The following is a 17,550-nucleotide window of genomic DNA, read 5'->3' on the forward strand; positions in this document are numbered from 1 at the left end:
GTCCATACATGTTAGCATTTTTTTTTTTGCAATGCAGGTTTGGCAAAATAACGTACATACACACGTTTTCTTACACAACTCCATACATTTCAATGTTGCAGACATACATATTCACTGTTTTAAATTAAAATTCACTGGAAATCTTAACATCCATATTCTAGCTAAGAAACTGATATTGTTTCAAAGTTATGTTGCTTTCAGCCTGTTCTTGATATAAGACTGTTTATCAGCTTCGATTGAATGCTGTTTTGTGTCAGACAACCCTTTGTGAAAGGTGGCGTCTGCTGTTCTCAGTTTTAAACAATGTTTGCTGTAGTTTATACTTGATATAGTCCACTGGGTTGTCAATGCCTTTGAGGATTTTGAAAACTTCAACGAGTCCCCTCCTAGTCTTCTCTGTTTAAGAATACATTTAAGTGTTTTTAACCTGCCAAGAAATTCCTTTAATTCCGGCAAATAATCTTGTTTCTCTGCTCTGGACACATTCTAGGACAGCAATTCGCTTTGAAAAACTTTGATTTTGAGGAACGTGACTATGTGAAACATATGGGCCTTGCTGTTCTCGTATTTCTTGAATCGTAACATCAGAACAGTAGCCTTTAACACGTGAAACATTTTCAATTTTGCAGTTGCATGCAGAATCGTGAATGTGTCCATGAAGACAATTCAGGGCTAGACCTATGAGGCCAGCACGTCTTTTCTCAATCTACAGCTTCAAAAGTCGTTAGAATTCCTCCACTATGCAATTAAGTCGGGAATTGAGCTGCTTTGACGTCCCAATCCCCACCCCCCTTCGAAATATTTCAGTTTAAGAATTGCTTTCCGCTTGCTGAGCATCTACCGAGTGAAAATACCATGCAAATGTATTTATGGTTCCTGAAATGTGCGGATGCTTTATTATCCGAAACTAGTGGGGGGGGGGGGGGGAACCTGCATATATGGTTATATATACTAAGCAACCTTTTCTTCCAGCTGGAGAGCAAAGTACCCCGCCTGCTCGACTCGGCTACACTCTCGCATTGATTCCAAACCTTTTATACATTCAATGGCACACAGACCTGACCTAGAATTGCTACTTAGAATTCAGACTGAACCATCCGCCAGGACCACGCAGGGGAGACGAGGGCGGTGTATTCCTGCAAAAGCTACCTCACTGGCCATTAACGCCTGTTCGTGTCGACGGTGCTGAAGTGGCAGCTGCGAACATGCGTTTGGCGACCTGGTCTTGGGAGGTACCTTGTTGAAAAAAATGGAAACGGGGGCCGGAACGGTGTTTTTTTAGGGCGCCTCTGAACCCTTCTAGCTGGGTATTCGATTCCTTCTCCATGAAGCCTCTCGCCACTTTCTTTTTTTCCTCCCAGTAGTAAAGGGGCTGCAGTAAGTGCGGTTACACGGTATGTAGGAGATACAAACTAAAGAACAGGTAATTTGCTTTGAAGGAACACACACTGGTAAGAATTCCAAGAGACTCCAATGCATTTAATATTTAAGGCGTATCTATAACCTGCTGATCTTGGATGTACCAGAGAAGCTTGGAGACGACGTTAGCACAGAATTTTCTTTGTGTGTGCACACGCATTTGGAAAAAAAAAACCAACTATCATAATTTACGGGTTTTGACGCAAACATTTCTCAGAAAAAAAAACGCGAAGCTACTTTACTAATTTTAGCGCAGGTTTTTTTGCAGAGCGTTGGCTGAAAACAGTCACAGCAAATCTATACATGACGTGAGTGGACCTACCCACCCCCGATATTTGAAATAAACATAGAAGGTTTTGTGAAACGCAAACCACAACGTTGAAGTGCACTTCAGTTCAATGTAAAGGTTGTAAAACCGTGCAATCAAGGCGTGTCACTGACATACTTTCACTCGTGTGACAGGCAAGGAGAAAAAAAAACGTTTTGGCCTCTTAATTCGGGGAGGGGAGGGGGTTTCTTGGCTGCAATTTCCCCTGGCGGGTCTGCTGAGCAGCGAAGTCCCCCTGAAAAGAAACTTTTGTCTTTAAATGCTAGGACGGCGAGGCTCGGTGGAGCTCCCCTCCCCCCAGTCTTCGGCGAAACAGGAACAACTCCTTTGAAAAAAAAAAAGTTGCACAAGTTTGAAACTTTCTTGGAGAAACTTTTCCCCCTCTCGTGTGGCGTTACCCAGTGAGACGCCGTGATTTGTGGGGGGGCTTTTTTTGGGATATTGCTTTTTTTGGTTGGAGGACAAAGAACCCGAAACCTTTCTTCAAGATTTTTACTTACCTCGAGGATTATAATTGGGGAAAGCTTTCTGTCTGTGGATTAATGCCTCCGAAAAGGAAAAAGGATGGGAATCGGGGGATCCCAGAACTGATCTTTGCGTGAAATCTCGGTGGAATGGATGTACCTCATTATTATGGAATGCGCTCTTTATATGTTAAATACTGGGTAAGTCCGTCTTCGAGTTGTACCGAAAACGCACAGCGCCTGCATCCGATTTTAGGACCCTTTCCTTCATGCTAGCTGGATTGTAAACACGTTTGGCCTTGTTCTTTTTTTTTTACCAACTGTGGATTGTTTTATTTTAGACGCCGAAGTGTGTGCTTTGTCGCTCTAAATCTTATTTTTTGTTTAAAATGTAATCCTCGGACGTCAGCTGAAGTTTGATAACATTACCATCGGGTTAGATTAGGAGGGGAAAAACGTTTTTAATGCAAATTTATCAGAAAAAAAGAACCCCCGTACTCGCACCAGCACTCCGGCTGGTAGTTTCTAACGTGGGAGATGTACGTAAATTGCCACTGCATGCTTTACGCAAATCTCTTTAATTTTTAAGCTCGGAATAATTGTATTTTATTTTTTTCGCCCCCCCCTTTACCTCGGGGTGTAAATAGATATTGAGCAATGTTTGTGCACGTGGGTAAAAATCAATGCCTGCCGACTGACTGCGGCTGAAAACCGACAAATCCTGTGGGTTTCGACAACTTCGTTGAGTCGCTTTTGTTCTGTTCTGAGGGGCACTCAGACTCGCCGTGGGCCGCTCGCTGTCGGAAGAGGGTCTGGCTTCGGTTATATTGTTGCAGTTCAGTGAAGTACCGTTTCTGCCCCGTGTTTAAAACGATATTAGAAGTGTTGCACACCAGGAATGTCGCAGAGTCCCCGGTGAGCACATTTCCTGCCCCGAAGGAGCTCTGAGAGAATTGCCCCTCTGGGTCGTGGCTTTAAGGTGTCTTTGGATTCTCTAATGTGATGTTTTATAAAGGCCGTTTAGGACAACTAGGAACCGGTCTGAAGAGATTCTTGGAAGCAGATATTTGCTAGTAGGAGTGAATAATTTGCCTTGAGGCTCAATAGATATTGGCGTGGTGATCTTGAGGGGTGCGGAGTCGGTCACCACAGATGACAGCAGTGTTCTGCCGATGTTTCGGACCTTATCTGGCCTAAAGGAATAATTAAACGAGGCAGCATTATTGTTAGTAAAAAAGGCAAATGCTCTTGAGAGTTTAGCGCGGTTCAATTTGTACGGTTCAGGTTTGTAGTTATTTCCTTTGCTTTTCCTTGTTTTCAAGGATTGTATAACAACGCCGTCTGCATCTTTACCATTGCTTTAGCACTCTCCAGTGTATTCCTGTAATTAGTGGACGTTTCGATTGTGTGACAGATTACCAATGCAGTTTCAATTAGCAGCGCGTTTTCCATAAAACTATGATTTAGACTCACAAGCGCTGTGTTGTGCTTGTATTAGAGTTAGCTAGTAATTTCATCCCAAGACAAAGATACATCCATGTTCCCACTGTATTAATCATACATTTAATGTAAATCTAAAAATGAATTTGATCGATTTTAAGCTTATGAAGTTGAAATAATGTGCTGGATAAAGTTATACTCCCCGTGTGCCATATGTTACTAAGGTATACAAACGGGGGGGAGGTTTAGTAGCTAATGGATCCAAGGATCTCCTGCGGTCGTTTCCTGAAAGAAGCCAGGGTATCAGCCACAGCGACATGGCTGGGCAGCTTGTTCCAGACTCCCATAACCCTTTGTGCTAGTGCCTCCTGTTCTCTCTTTGAACATAATTGTCCAGGACTTTCCTCTTGGTTTGTGTTTCGCTGAACCTGCTGATTTTGGAAAAAGTTCATTGAGTTGTCGTTGTCACTGCCCTTGAGGGTTTTGAATACTTGAACCTGGCTCCCTTTGCAGCCTTGCACTTTTCTGAATCTTAAAATTCTGGTCTTTAGCCTGTCAGTGTAGGATATTCCCAGGCGCAAAGGGATGTACCTGATATTACTAAAATTTGTGTTCCTAAATTCTTTCCTTTGTAATTTATATAACGTGTGTAAAAAATACTTTTCACTTGCTTGATGGCTCTGTGGAGATACTATGAAAAATAACCTCTAACTCCCTGCCAAAATATCAGATAGGAGGGTCTGCTTGGTTTTGACCTATTGGCCTTCTGATTTTCATTACGATATCCGATGATGTTGAAATGCTGCAGGCCTGCTTTGAGAATAGCTGCAAATGTTTCTAGAAGCCTGTTAGGGAGATGTAGTGGCTTGCGGGCCCCTATAATTTCTTCTTCATCCGATTGGGGTAGTATGTCATTTGCCATATTTTGGGTGATTGTAGTTCTTTGCTGTGGGTCACTAAGGCTTGACTCTATTTTAAAAAATGGTGTCGTGCCTCTCTGATACTCATGTGAAGGCCTTGATGATGATTAACACCAAGTAAAGTATTTTATGAAGTCGTGGCAATGTAGGGAAATTTCATCCCTCTTAGTTTTCATGAGCAGTTGGTACTCTCATGGTGCTCACAGATAAGCAAAGAACGAATGCTGGACAGTTCAGACTTGTTGCTATGTTTCATTACGTTTTGCAGGGGAAAATATGTATGAGCAGCTCATGCAATCTGCAATGGACTGGCCTGCTCCACATCTGAAGGCTTCCTTGTTTTCTTGAGTAGTCTCACTCCTGCACAGGAGCAAGTACGTGCCTGCAGACTGAAATACATACTTTTAATACTGCAAATGCCCATGAGTCATCCTGTGCTTTTGCAGCAAGTAATGCTGGCTCCCAACAAGGAGTGATGTTAACACTATAAAAGCTTGAGGTTCCCCAAACTGCTTAAAAAATCACTGTTCGGTGAATTACATATCAAATTCAAGAGGAAAAATCTCATTCCATTGCTCAGAGTGCTCTTGCCCTGCTATTGTTTCAACAGCTGTCATTATATATAAAAACATCTCCATGGCTTAAGCCTAAAACATTTGTGCTATCCAAGCTTAGCTGATGTGTGCCAAAGTGCACCCCTGCAGTAGGGTACCCTCACTTTGCCAGTGGAAGCTCAGATATCACTATAAAAACAATTTGAACCCCCAAAATCCTCAGTACTTCCTATAAAGTGCTTTTTTTAAGTCCTAGATATTCTGTATTTTTAGGAGTAGCTCAAATGTTGATGGAAAGCAGAAAACAACTGAAATGTACATTTCAGTTCTTACAGGAGCCGTGTAACATGTTTACATGCTGTGGCGTGTGGCACCAGGATTGTCGTGGTCTCTGTGAAGTGGTGGCAGACGGGGCCCAGTTTGGACCGTGTATTGCTCAGACAGGCCCAGGGGCTGTGCTGTTGGGGTTCCCTCTGTTGCTTAGTAATTTGAATTAAACCCTGACGTGTCTCTCAGTCAGCTCACAGCAGAAAGCCCAGCTCATCCTGTAACGTACACCATAGATGCGCATGACAAGACCTCTGGGAGGATGGGTTAAACGTGACAGAAGTTTTTTTAAAGTCATTTTTATTTTCCCTAAAACGTTACGGTATTGGATAATCCTATATGAGTGGTGACCAGCAATTACCCAGAAAGGTTTATGAATTGCCCTTAAATGAAAACTTTCTGAGCTTTTCTTCTTCTTCAGCTGGTTATTTCAACCAGTAATGTCAGGGTCTTTCATAATGAAAATACAAACTCCATTTGGATATTTTGTAAGCGGAGCCACACTCGTGATTTATTGAGCAGACGACTGGCTAAACCAACTACATCTTTACATTTCTTTTATGAATATTTACATGGTTTCTCTTTTGCAAGTCTCTCACCACGGTGACTTAAATCATACATTTTTTAAAATCACACAAGCCTGGTAAAATAAATAGAGACAACAAGGAACATAAAGAAAATAGGCAGGCTCAAGTCAGAATATAATCTTCATAAACACATGATTAAGTAGTCCTCAGTGACTGCTGGTTTTCGACTTCAGGAACAGGATTGGCTATTCATATTTAATGTATAGCATTTTTTTCAGTTGACATTGCTGTTTTAATTGTGGACAAATGTCTGTATTGTATTATTTGCTCAAACCTGGTCCTTTGAATATTTTGCACCTGGTTTGTTCAGAGTTCGGAATGTCCTGGTTGCCGGGCAGTTCCCGGTGTGGGGATGCTCTTGCAGAGCTGCAAGTTATCCCCCTCTGGATCTGGAAAAGTGTGCTTGTGGCAACATGTTTATGTGGAAAAACTTAATTTTTGTCACTGAATTAAGAGTGTTACAGAACGAGAATTTGATTTTCACTCTATAGCTGACTAGTACTCCTCCTTTTCAGCTGTTTTTTCACGGCTGATTTTCCACTTCTGCAGAGTCCTTAAACGTGAAAGAAGGACTTGACATAAAACAATGGACACATGCCTTACAGCTGATGGGATGTTCAGTGCGTTCCTCCTTTACATAGTTCCCAAAAACTAGAGTGGGGATTTTAGCGTGTTTTTTTTTTTTCAATCCACTGGGTTTTCCATGTCTCCTTTGGTTCTGAAAAGCAGTTTTCAGTTTTCAGAATTTAATGATTCTGGTCCTTGATGTCCAGACTTGTCAGCCCTGTGCTGGCATATTATCTTCATTTAAAATAGTATGGTGATCCCCGCACTATTGCCAGGGCCAAAAACTAGCACTATGAAACTTAGGACCAAAGTGCCAACTAAGTGTCAGAGTGCAGGGTGGTCTGTCTGCCATGTGATATGCAGTAGTTGGTGCCGCTGTTGCTGGTGAAATTTCTTGTTTTGAGTTCTCTATATGAGGGTGACCAGCCCTGGTCTTGGAGTGTCGCATTTTAGCAGGATTCATTGGGCCACCCTTAAATCATCAGGTTGGAAAGATCGGTTTTGCGCATTGGACAAATTTGGTCAAGCACTTAGTTTAGAGTGTACTTAAATGAAAATCTCCAAATCCAGTAGCTCTCAAGGACCAGTCAACCATTTTTGACTTAACAGAACCCTGTAATGTCCTAAATTACTGACATGTTCCAGGTCCAGATTCATGCGTTGATGGTGACCTGTAAGTCCTACAGGACTGTGGCTCTTCACGGCCAGAATTGGCCACCTCTGTGGCCTTCACTTTGGAAGAACAAACCCACGCAGGGAATGGTGCAGACAGGAGGAGGCCATTCTTCCCTGGAAGATTAGCTTCTAGCTAATCCCAGATTCTGGACGGGCCATTTTCTGATAGGATTCCGGAGCATCGGCTTTAACGATGTCTTGGTAGTTTGTTTCAGATACTCCTCTTTGTGGCAGGTGTCTGCTGTTCTCGAGTGTGTTGAGCAGACAGGGCTCCGAGAGAAGCCAGTTTTTTTGTCATATAACTATGCAGTTTGAAATCTCCAGTTTGTGTTGTCATGCGTCAGCTCAGAACTGTCTGTCTTCCTTCCATATGCAGGGACATGGAGGAAATGCCATCAGGCTCCAAATTTTGAGTGATCCCTGACGGCAGCAAACATTATAGAGAAGAAATTGGTAGATCACTTCACTTCACATACAAACTCCACACATATAGCACCCCCGGTGCAGGATTGAATTTGGGGCCACAGTGCTATGGGGCACCAATGCTTACCGCTGAGTACTTAGTGGGGATTATATCTGTGGTGCTAACTAGTAATAAGTTCTGAATGTAAAACCATTGCAGTGAATTGTCCCCTAAATGTGTACACATACTTTTTGCGCATATTTGTGCCGGAGCTGCTGTGCATATCCTTTGGACACTTTGCTTAAGGTGCAGAACAACATTGGTCATATATCGGTATCTATACCTATAGTGTATTGTTCTTTCTTGTCTTCCTGACAGTTCTGTTTGGTTCGTGCTGCTGGTTTACAAAAACCTGCTGTACCCTAATAAAAAGAAACCTTTGCGGTGTAACTGTGCAGCACCTTGAGGTTTTGACTGACTGTTTATAGATATCTGAATTTTTTCTTAACTGTTCTTTCCAACAAGAGTCAATAGTAAAATATGGGCATTCATTGTTTTATTGTATATTACATAGATGTTTAACGCTATCTGTGACAGAGTATTATAGCTAAAGTAAATAGTGTTAGTCAGCCAAAAAGTGAGTGCAGCATCCTGTGGCCATTGGCTGTGACTGAGGGTGTGTCACATCAGTATTCGTGCCACAAGCAAAATCCAAGGCTGTGGAGGCAGCGATCGCAGTGAGGCCAGCACTAATTGGGGTTGTACCCCCTGGTCTTGTCAGTACTCCTGCCACGTCTTTCGGTTTTTCCAATTCCTGGTGTAACATTAACCTTCTCGGGAATCGTCGTTTGATATTCGATAATGTCGTACCTTTCTGCCTGTTATCTTCCTTGGCAGTACCTGCTGGTATTGGGGCATAGGTCACGGTGACCAGTGAAGAGAGTGTTGTCTGGCCTCGGGGAGTACAGAACGTGATTTTTTTTTAATGGATTCCTGAACAAATCCCATTAAGACTGAAACACAGAATTCAAATTTGTTCTCGTGCAGCAGTTTTTTCCATTCTTCCAGAACACTGTAGTGGTGGCGAAGTACTGTGGACAATTTGGTTGTTGTAATTCTTAAGCTTGTTTCGTAAGTCCAGTATGTGTTTTAACACTGGATAGCAGGACTGGTATTTCCTCTATGAACCTAACTTTCCACAGGACAGTCTCCTTGTTTTCTGTAAAGGTATAAGTTGGTTTTTGCCGTAACATTTCAGCAGGTACAATAAAGAGTGTCCATTGATATACTACTAGGCAGTCCTTGAAATCGGGAAGACAAATTGAGTGTTTATACAGTGCTGTGATGAAAAACCGGCTGCAGCAGGGCATCTGCTGTGTTGAAATGCTCTGCCAGAGAGTTTGTCGGTTCTTATACGCCTGAAGGATTACCGGTGGCTTTTGTTTAAGATATTTGGTCAGTATCAGCGAATCTAGACGCTGGATGGTTTTAATTTCCCTGCTGCCTTGGTCACACTAGATTGTGGAATTTTGTATTTTGTTAATTAAATGACTTGATACCTCAAAAAACAGACGTTTACCCTCATTTACACTCATTAGGGGAGTTGCTACAGTGAAGTAGGTTAATATATGCTGCATTGATCAGTGTGTGCTTTCATTGTTAAGCAATGGACTAGCAGGCTTCTCTGTGGCAGGTCATGTCAGAGGTTTTGCCTGGAGAGCAGGGTGTGCACATGACAGACTAGATGTCACTGGCTCGAATTCTGGGCAGTGTCATGTACCAAACTCTGCTTTTTCTCCCAGGGGTGGGGGTGTGTGATTTTTGCCTCTGTGCGACAGCTCCTTCTATCACATCTAGGGTCCTTGAGAGCTCGTGGTCTTGCCCGTGAAATAAGTCTGCTCTCCCCATCCCAAGATCTGTGCCTGGGCTTGTCAGTGGAGGATGTTTCAGAGGGTATGTGTGCGCATGTCATTTGTCTTTTATTTGCATTTCATACTTATCAATGAATGTTCTGGATGTGCGTTCCGGCACATTTTGGTAGTTTAAATCCTGTCGGGTATCTTTTTTCAGAATATTCTCGGGTGTCATTGTGCACCAGCTGTTAATCCTTCACTGAGTCGGCTGACTGGAGTTTGTGCTCATGGCGGATCTTTTAGAAAAAGCCTCGGAAATAATTGAAATTGCTGGTGGCCGTGGTATACAGAGCATAAGAGATCACAAATGAGAGGAAACAGTTGGGCCTGTCTAGCTCATTGCTCCAAGGAACTCATCCAGCTGTTTCCTGAAAGACACCAGGGTATCAACTTCAACATGGCTGGAAAGCTTGTTCCAGACTCCCATCACTCTTAAATCCATGCTTCTCCAGAGTGCAGGCCCAAGGATGTCCTGTGACTATTCTTTGATGGTATAGAGATGAATGCATTCGCGTAAAATATGGCAGACCTTCATCTAGTTACACATAGACTACTGTTTACCAAGATGCTTCTGTAATTTTCTACCTTGTAAGTTATGTTTGCTATTATCTGAAATGTTTGTTTTTGTTGTCTTAGATGTAGGAGAACAAAATGATTTCTCTGAAGCTCAGAGGTTACAACAATGGCATTTATCATTAGTGATTGTATTGAAATGGTGACTTGATTTTCATTTTAAGTGCGGGTTTTGTGTTTGTGTATGTGGAAACAAATTGAAGTATTCTTCTATAGTGCTTTAAAACTTGTGCTGATGTTTCTGAGACTTGTTTTAATTTTAGCATTAGTATCATGTCACACAAAAGCTTAATTTTGCAAATCCGGTGAATATAAAGGCTAGTATTATAATAGTGTAATTTCTACTTATATTTAGTGTAATGCAAATATAAAATTCATTGGTGAACTTTACATGGAATTTCAAAAACTAGAAAATGAAAATGAAACGTTTAATGTCACTCCTTTTAAGTATTTTGTGGGGCCGAGGCCCACAGTTGGGTCCTGGGTTCCATTCAAATGTGGGGTGCCTTCTGTGTGGAGTTTGCATGTTTCCTCTTCGTCCCTGTGGGTTTACTCTGGATCCCCAGGTGTCTGACTGCCTGATATGGTGGTCGGGTTGATTTGTCTGAATTTGTCAGCTGTCCTTGTCTGTGCACTATGATGGACTGGTGTCCCATCCAGGGAGTAGGCTCGCTTTGTGCCCCATGCTTCCAAGATGCACTTTGGGTTGCTGTGACCCTAACCAGGAATCGGCAGCTTTCTGATGGATGGATTCCACACGTGCTGAAAAAATATTCCTTTTAAATGGTGTTGGACTAGGCTGGCCTGCCCACAAACGTCCCACCATACCACACCCACCACCCTCCCTATCTGCGTGTACCCCTTCCCACGGATTTTCAGAAACACTTCCTGCAGCGTCTTGGCACGTGTAGCCACGCTGTTCTGGAACGGAATGTTTCCGAATGCCCCTGCAAACACGCGTTTTGTCCCGAAGTGGAAGTTGCGCGGAGTCATTTGGCTCTTCCAGAGTTGTGAGTGTAATGCCGACTGGGGGAGGGGACAAAGAACTGAAATATTATAATTACTAGCATTGGAATGGACTTGAATCAGGAATATCCTGTATCTGCCACAGCTTGGTTTAGTTCTGTCAGCAGTTTTTGGTAGCATCTGTTTCAGGCACCTGGCTAAAATGCTTCTTTCCTGGGTATTCCTTCAACATTTCCCCTCTCTGGTGTCAGAAGCCAGTTCACAGGGAGAGGTTGAAGGTGCTAGTCAGATGAATGGTCAGCAGGGGGTTGGTAGCAGGCAGCCTGAAGCATCCGCAGGAGCTGATCGGCCTCTTCCGCCCTGAGACGCCTGCCCACTTATGAGGGAGTGGCCTGGCAGTTCCAACAAGTCTGCCCTCTTCTTCGTGTCTCCCATACACCAGAGCTCTCAGGTCGCTGGGCAGCGTTGCTCACCAGAAAGTAGACAAGAGGCCTGTTTCCCCATGAGTGAAGCAGATGTCTGTGGAGTCTGAAGTGCAAGCAGCAAGCCAGTGAACTCGGGACAGTTACTGCACCCTCCCATGGCTCGGTTAAGGCACGAAGAACGCAGAGGTGCTGCGCTAGAGGGCTTGTCTATTTCGTTTTCGTCCGTGTTTCTGCTTCGCTGCGTCTCGAGTGTTCGTGGAAAGCGTGAAGTTTCAAGGTGAAGACTGTTTATCTGGTCTTGACATATTATCTTCAGGATCAGGTCTTTCTTTTTATGCTAGGATAAGGGTTATTTACATGTGAGGAAAAGGTTTGTGTGTTACCTGAGGTAAAAAAAATCTTTAAAAAATTGAAATAATTCATATGACTGCTTGTCATACGCATGGTGGTAGTGTTTTTTTGTTTAGGGCTGTAATTGCTTAATGGGTGATTAGTATGAGGACCAACAGTTTCTGATCATAAGCCTGTGTGAATCAAAGAAAATGAGCTGCTATACTCATTTCATGGTCTTGTGGTTGATTGTTGGCTTATGTAATTTCTGCTGTGCATCCTTTATAATTCAAGACTGCAGGACTGCATGATGCTGGAGTACCTATTCAGGCTGTCTGAAATGCTGACCAACAGTTTCGGCATATTGGATGTCTCAGATGTGAATGAATGGAAGTGAAATGAATGGGATACTTTAGACTTTGATTTTGTTGGACTGGTTTGTGTTCCTTTTGTGCTTCCTGGCAGTCAGGTTAGATGGGGATTTTTGGGAAGTACATTTTCTGAAATTGTTCAGTTACACAGAAAAAGTTAGTGAGATGTTGGTCAGTGCCAGGGCATAGAGAATCACATAGATGGCAACAAGTAAGAGTGGAATTTGCTGGGATGTTCGCATGTGCATTGCTGCTATAAAGGAACGATTCAATGTGGACTGTAGAGTGAGAACTGGCAGCGAGATCTCGAGAGAGGCAGAAATTGTAAAAGGTAGCTTTTAAACATGTTGTGTTGTTTGTTCAAGAGGTAGAAAAGTAAGATGGAAATGTTAGTCCTAGTTGTGACTGGTTTCATTGTCAAAACTGTCTGTATAGCCCCTGTTTGAAAGAACTGTTCCATGATGGGATTTAAAAAAGAGCTTTTAATTAAATCTCATTGACGCCATGTTCTCGTACTCTTTGGTCATGTTTTTAAGAGCGAGTACACAGGAACACTTTGTTGCACCTTTTCTTCGCTGCAGAAAGGCAAGAGCCACTGTCCTTTGGCACCTTAGTTGGGACTAAAATGTAATGTTTCTTTGGCAGTGCAAAGTACCGTCCGCTTTCTTCTCATGATGCCTCTTTTTTTCTCTTCCAGGTTTGTGAATGGATTGTGTGATCCGGCGCTGAAGAATCTGGATTTGGATCACTTGCGACATTTGGATCTGACACAGTGCAGCACGTACCCTTGCTTTGTGTTTGTGGGGAGACAGAGCTTGTGGCTCAGGGAACCTATGAGCAGGCGCTCCCAATGAGGAACAGCCACTGCCTGTGAGATCTGGGGGCGTTTCAAGGTAACTGCTTTCTGACAGCACTTCCCTCTTCCACGTCATTTAGACGTTTGCAGATCGGTAAGAGAAGTTCATGGTTGCAGTACTTGGATGACCAGTGAGCACTTTCTTAGATGATGTTGGGTCCAAAAGCTGTGGTAGAAAAATGAGTAGTGCAGGCAACTCGGTTAATAGTTCTCAGTTTCTGTCGTGACATAAATGTGGATCTGGATGAGACCACCAAAGAGAATATAGTGTTAGTGTAGATGTGAGTTAAAACAATTGGATAGTACACAGTAGCACAGGGATCTGTCCTTCACAAAGCTGAATATTTGTAGTTGCATGTCTTTTTATTTTAGTGAGGGGAAAAGTTTGTCATTATGTTTAGTTCTATCTTATCAATCATCCATGAAGATCGGAAGGTTTCTTCTGGCTGGGGGGGAGCCAAAGAATCAGCTTTTTCAGTCAATTTTTTGTCCTGATGTCTGGTCAAAATAACTTTAAATATCTGGATGTTGTTTTCATTCTGGTCAGGCAACTAATTTGCTGAGCAGGGGGTTGGGATTAACCCACATGCTAATGATGTCAGCTAGTGAGAAAAACGGGGAGTAAATGTATCCTGTCTGGATGATAAAAGGCACCAGAGTTTCTTAATTTCGCTCCAGAGTCTGGGTTTTAGTGATTCTTGTAAGAGAAGGTATTTGTCCTGCGGTAGCACTCTTCCACTCCCTTGGCAGGAGCTCCGAGCGAACGCTGTCTTTCTCCTCCCCCTGACAGATCTTGTCAGCAGGGGCGAGTGTGGCAGGGCAGTTTACAGAGCACGAGTCCTGCAGGTCGACAGAAGGCTGGGGTCTGCTGGGCCGCTGATCCCATATATTCCTGGGCACTCCATTTATTAGAAGGCCTGGGCAGATTTACAGTGAGGAATAACACAGTTGCTGCTCGCGCGGCTGACCAGGCCAGCAAAGAAAAAGCAGCAAATCACCGAGCAAACCTGTAATCAGCCCTGTGCTGTCGTCCTTCTCTTCATTTCTGTCTGAAGTATGCCGAAGCGCGCCTCTGTGACTCCGGGCCTGCCTGATGTGGAGCTCGATGTAGAAAGGGTCCCGGGACAGAGTGTGTGTGTGTGTGTTTTCTTTGTGCGGGCTTCCCACGACGCAGTCTGGTCTCGGGAGGGGGCGAAGGTGACTGTGGCTGGGAAAGGCTGCAGTTTGTGTCAGCGGCAGGCCTGTCTGCGCTTGTCTCGAGACAGCCGGCCTCCTGTGGAATGGCCAGAGCTGGTGTGCCCTTGTTAGTCTCGGAGGAAATCAGACTTGTGGGGGGGGGGGAGCCTACAGTGGTTTTGCCCTGTGGGTTTGAAATAAAAAAAGTGCTGTTTTGTGTTTTGTATGCTCTTTTCGGTAAGGAAAAGAACAAGGATGTTGTTTGCTCTTGTGCTCTGCCATGTAGTGCTGTATGTCCTTTACGAGTAGCTGTATCCCCCCCTCGCTGTGGCGGTTCTTTGGTCTTGAGGTAGAAAAGCTGTGATTGAACTGAGAGGCTGGGGTAGGGCTGTAACTGTGGAAATGTGAAGTGTTTCAGCGGAAGCTGGTGTTACGTTCTCCCCGTACTTGTAGTCTTGATGTTTTATCTCCTAACAGACTCCGCCAAAGTGAGTCGTGATTTATAGAAGTTGTGATCCTGGGGTTGTGAATAATGCATTGTTCGATCCATCTTCATAGTTTTATGGTCCTAGGCCTAGTTCTGTTCTCCTTGAAGAGAAGATATGAAGATCCTATATTTATCAGAATTGGCATTCGATTTAATAAAATGGGGCTTAGTGCACACATTTCAGAAGACAATGTAGTACTCTGTATAAACCATAATGGTACAGACATTTGCCCTGGTGGTTCTGCCTCATCCCAGTGAATATTAAGAGTATAGTTGGAGAATTTCAGTGTTGAGTACCATGTAATGTAGTTTTGTACAACATTGGTTTCCAGTCCCACTTCCTGGTACTCCTGTGTCTGCTGGTTTTCATTCCATTTCAACTCTAAATTGATGGGGCTAAGGGATCCCTTTAGTTGATCTGCTTGCTTGTTTAGGCTTTTGGTTCACTTGTCTCTAGTTTAAAAAGTACCCGTACTTAAACGGTACCGTTTCCAGCTTCTGCCACACGCAGACTGTGAGCAGTCTCTCTTGAACATGCTCAGCCTTATTTCTGGTGCAGTAGCCGTTGTTAGGTGATCATGAACATAAGCAGGAGGAGGTAGCAATACTCACTTCCACAGTGAGTTCTTCTTTCTGCAGAGGATCTGTTGGCTGTATTTAAGCTGTCATGTCTATATGCAGTTCGGAAACTCGGAAAAAGGTCCAGGGTTGATACCCCTTAAGAATCCCATTTGCCCTTTTAAGAGCTAAAAGGAAATCTGAAAACATGCTTCATATAGAAAATAAAAATCAATTAGGCTGTGGTTAAGAACTTGGCACAAACTCAAATTAGAAACCAAAAGAGAAAGTGAATGCTCTGGACCAGGGTTTTTAACCACTACTCTTAAGATATATCTTAACATTAATCAGACGTGCCACAATGAGAGGGCTTTCTGACGATATAAATAGGAAATATCAAATGTGTGGCACTAAAAAGGTTAGTTGAGTCAAATTAAACTTTTCTAAGATGACATTTCGCCTCTAGATCTAAACTCAGTAAGCTCTTAGCAGTTACATTTGATTCACAACAGACTGCTGGGAGAATGTCTGCACAACACAAGTTTTTGCTCAAAGAAGAACAAGCCCTGAGTTTATTTTAAGGGAAGCAACCACAGGAAATGTCTGTGTCCAAGGTAATTAAGGATTTTTTTAATAGCAGTCATTTTTTTTCCCCAAAGTGTCCTGAAACACTTTGTATTTAGAAGAAGAGCCACTTTTACTCTCCCCACTGCACAACAGATCAGATGGAGAAAAGTTTCTCTGATCTTATTTTGGGGAAACTTAACACACCTACTGAAACCAACGGTCCCATGAGGTGTTTATTGATCAAGTAGTCAGGACCTCAGTTCAGCGTCTCATGTGAAGGATCACACTTCTGATTGTTTAGTTAATATAACAATAATATAATATAATGGTTTGGAGCTGTTGGAGTCTGGGACAGGCTTGTGTAAGAGATTTATTTTCAGTATTATCACCTTGGTTATCAAAAATGGCTACATTAGCTTTCATTAGTATTGATCTCTTTCCATGCATGTCCTAACTAAGACAATGTAACCCTGATGCCTGTCCGATGTAACAAATTATTTTAGTGCAGGCTAAACAGTATCGCATAGAACATGTAAAAAATCTGTTTACCATCTGCTTGCTCTCAGACCTGTCTACAGTGTTCGGATTTCTTAGAAACCCTTTATAGAATCCTCAGGATTTTGCATACAGAGGTTCCCTCTCTTCCTATTGGGTGATTCTCCTCCTGTCTGATGTTTGTGTCCAGTCTTAAATACGCTTTCCAAAAGGAGCTGGCAGGCTGACAGGCAAACTGCAAGTGCAACATTCATGACTGTGTTGGAAAACTAATCAGAAGCTTTACATTTTATTAAACTCCGTATTTAGGCTATAAAAGGAACAAGTAAAGGTTTATTCCATGCTGAAAAGAGAGGAAGAGAAACACAACGTTTCGGCTGAGGAGCCTTCTTCGGGTCTTCTTCAAAGAAGAAACGTTGTGTTTCTCTTCCTTTCTTTCCAGCATGGAATAAACCTTTACTTGTGGCTTTGCAGCCTATGCATGCTGATGCAGCTATCTACTCGAACATATTTAGGCAATCGTTGTTTAGGTAGTTATTGTATTTGAATAATTGTTGCAAACATTATTAGTTCCCTTGTATGTGGGTCGGGTTGCCGCCTCACAGAGCTGGGGCCCTGGGTTCAGTTCTTGTGCTGCTACCTGCTATCTGTCCCACAGTCCAAAGACATACTGGCAGGTTAATTGGCTTCTGGGAAGATTGGCCCTGGTGTGAGTCCAGGCTTGTTTGTATCTAGGCGTTAGTATTTGTGACGGATTGGCATCCCGTCTAGGGTGTACCCATTGCTTGCTTTGATAGGCTCTACTTCCATGCTACTCTGTGTTGGAAGCCAGAATTCATTGAAGTGGTAGATAAATGGATGGATTGGTTTGCATAAAAGGCCCACTAGTATATAGTCTACATTAGTGTATAAAAAGACATGTCTTTTTAGATTAATGATTTGTGTGTATGTCTTAATTGATTGTGTGGTATATGGTTAATTGACTAATTCACTATATGATTGTTTAGTTGGAAAATTATCTTAATGTGCTGCGTTAACAGCTAATTATTGTTAGGTGACATGAGACTTAAGTTAAACGTGTAGCTCCTGATGAAATATTTTTTTTTGCTGAAATGTTGATAGATTAAAATGTTGTAATCGAGCATAGAG

General features: G+C 42.9%; 1 protein-coding gene across 3 annotated transcripts in view; it reads left to right on the forward strand.

Annotated features, from left to right (window-relative positions):
• bcl9 (BCL9 transcription coactivator) overlaps window positions 1–17,550 on the forward strand; it is a 172,153-nt gene that overhangs the window by 93,246 nt on the left and 61,357 nt on the right. For 2 of the 3 annotated variants that reach the window (XM_069178833.1, XM_069178834.1), the window contains exon 2: window positions 12,960–13,155. The gene's annotated coding sequence lies outside the window, so the exon portion shown is untranslated. Of the gene's footprint in view, window positions 1–1,742; window positions 2,413–12,959; window positions 13,156–17,550 lie in introns of those variants that run through there. The other variant, XM_006639042.3, reaches the window with a different exon arrangement.

Source organism: Lepisosteus oculatus, chromosome 15 (assembly GCF_040954835.1).
Source record: "Lepisosteus oculatus isolate fLepOcu1 chromosome 15, fLepOcu1.hap2, whole genome shotgun sequence".
NCBI lineage: Eukaryota > Metazoa > Chordata > Actinopteri > Semionotiformes > Lepisosteidae > Lepisosteus > Lepisosteus oculatus.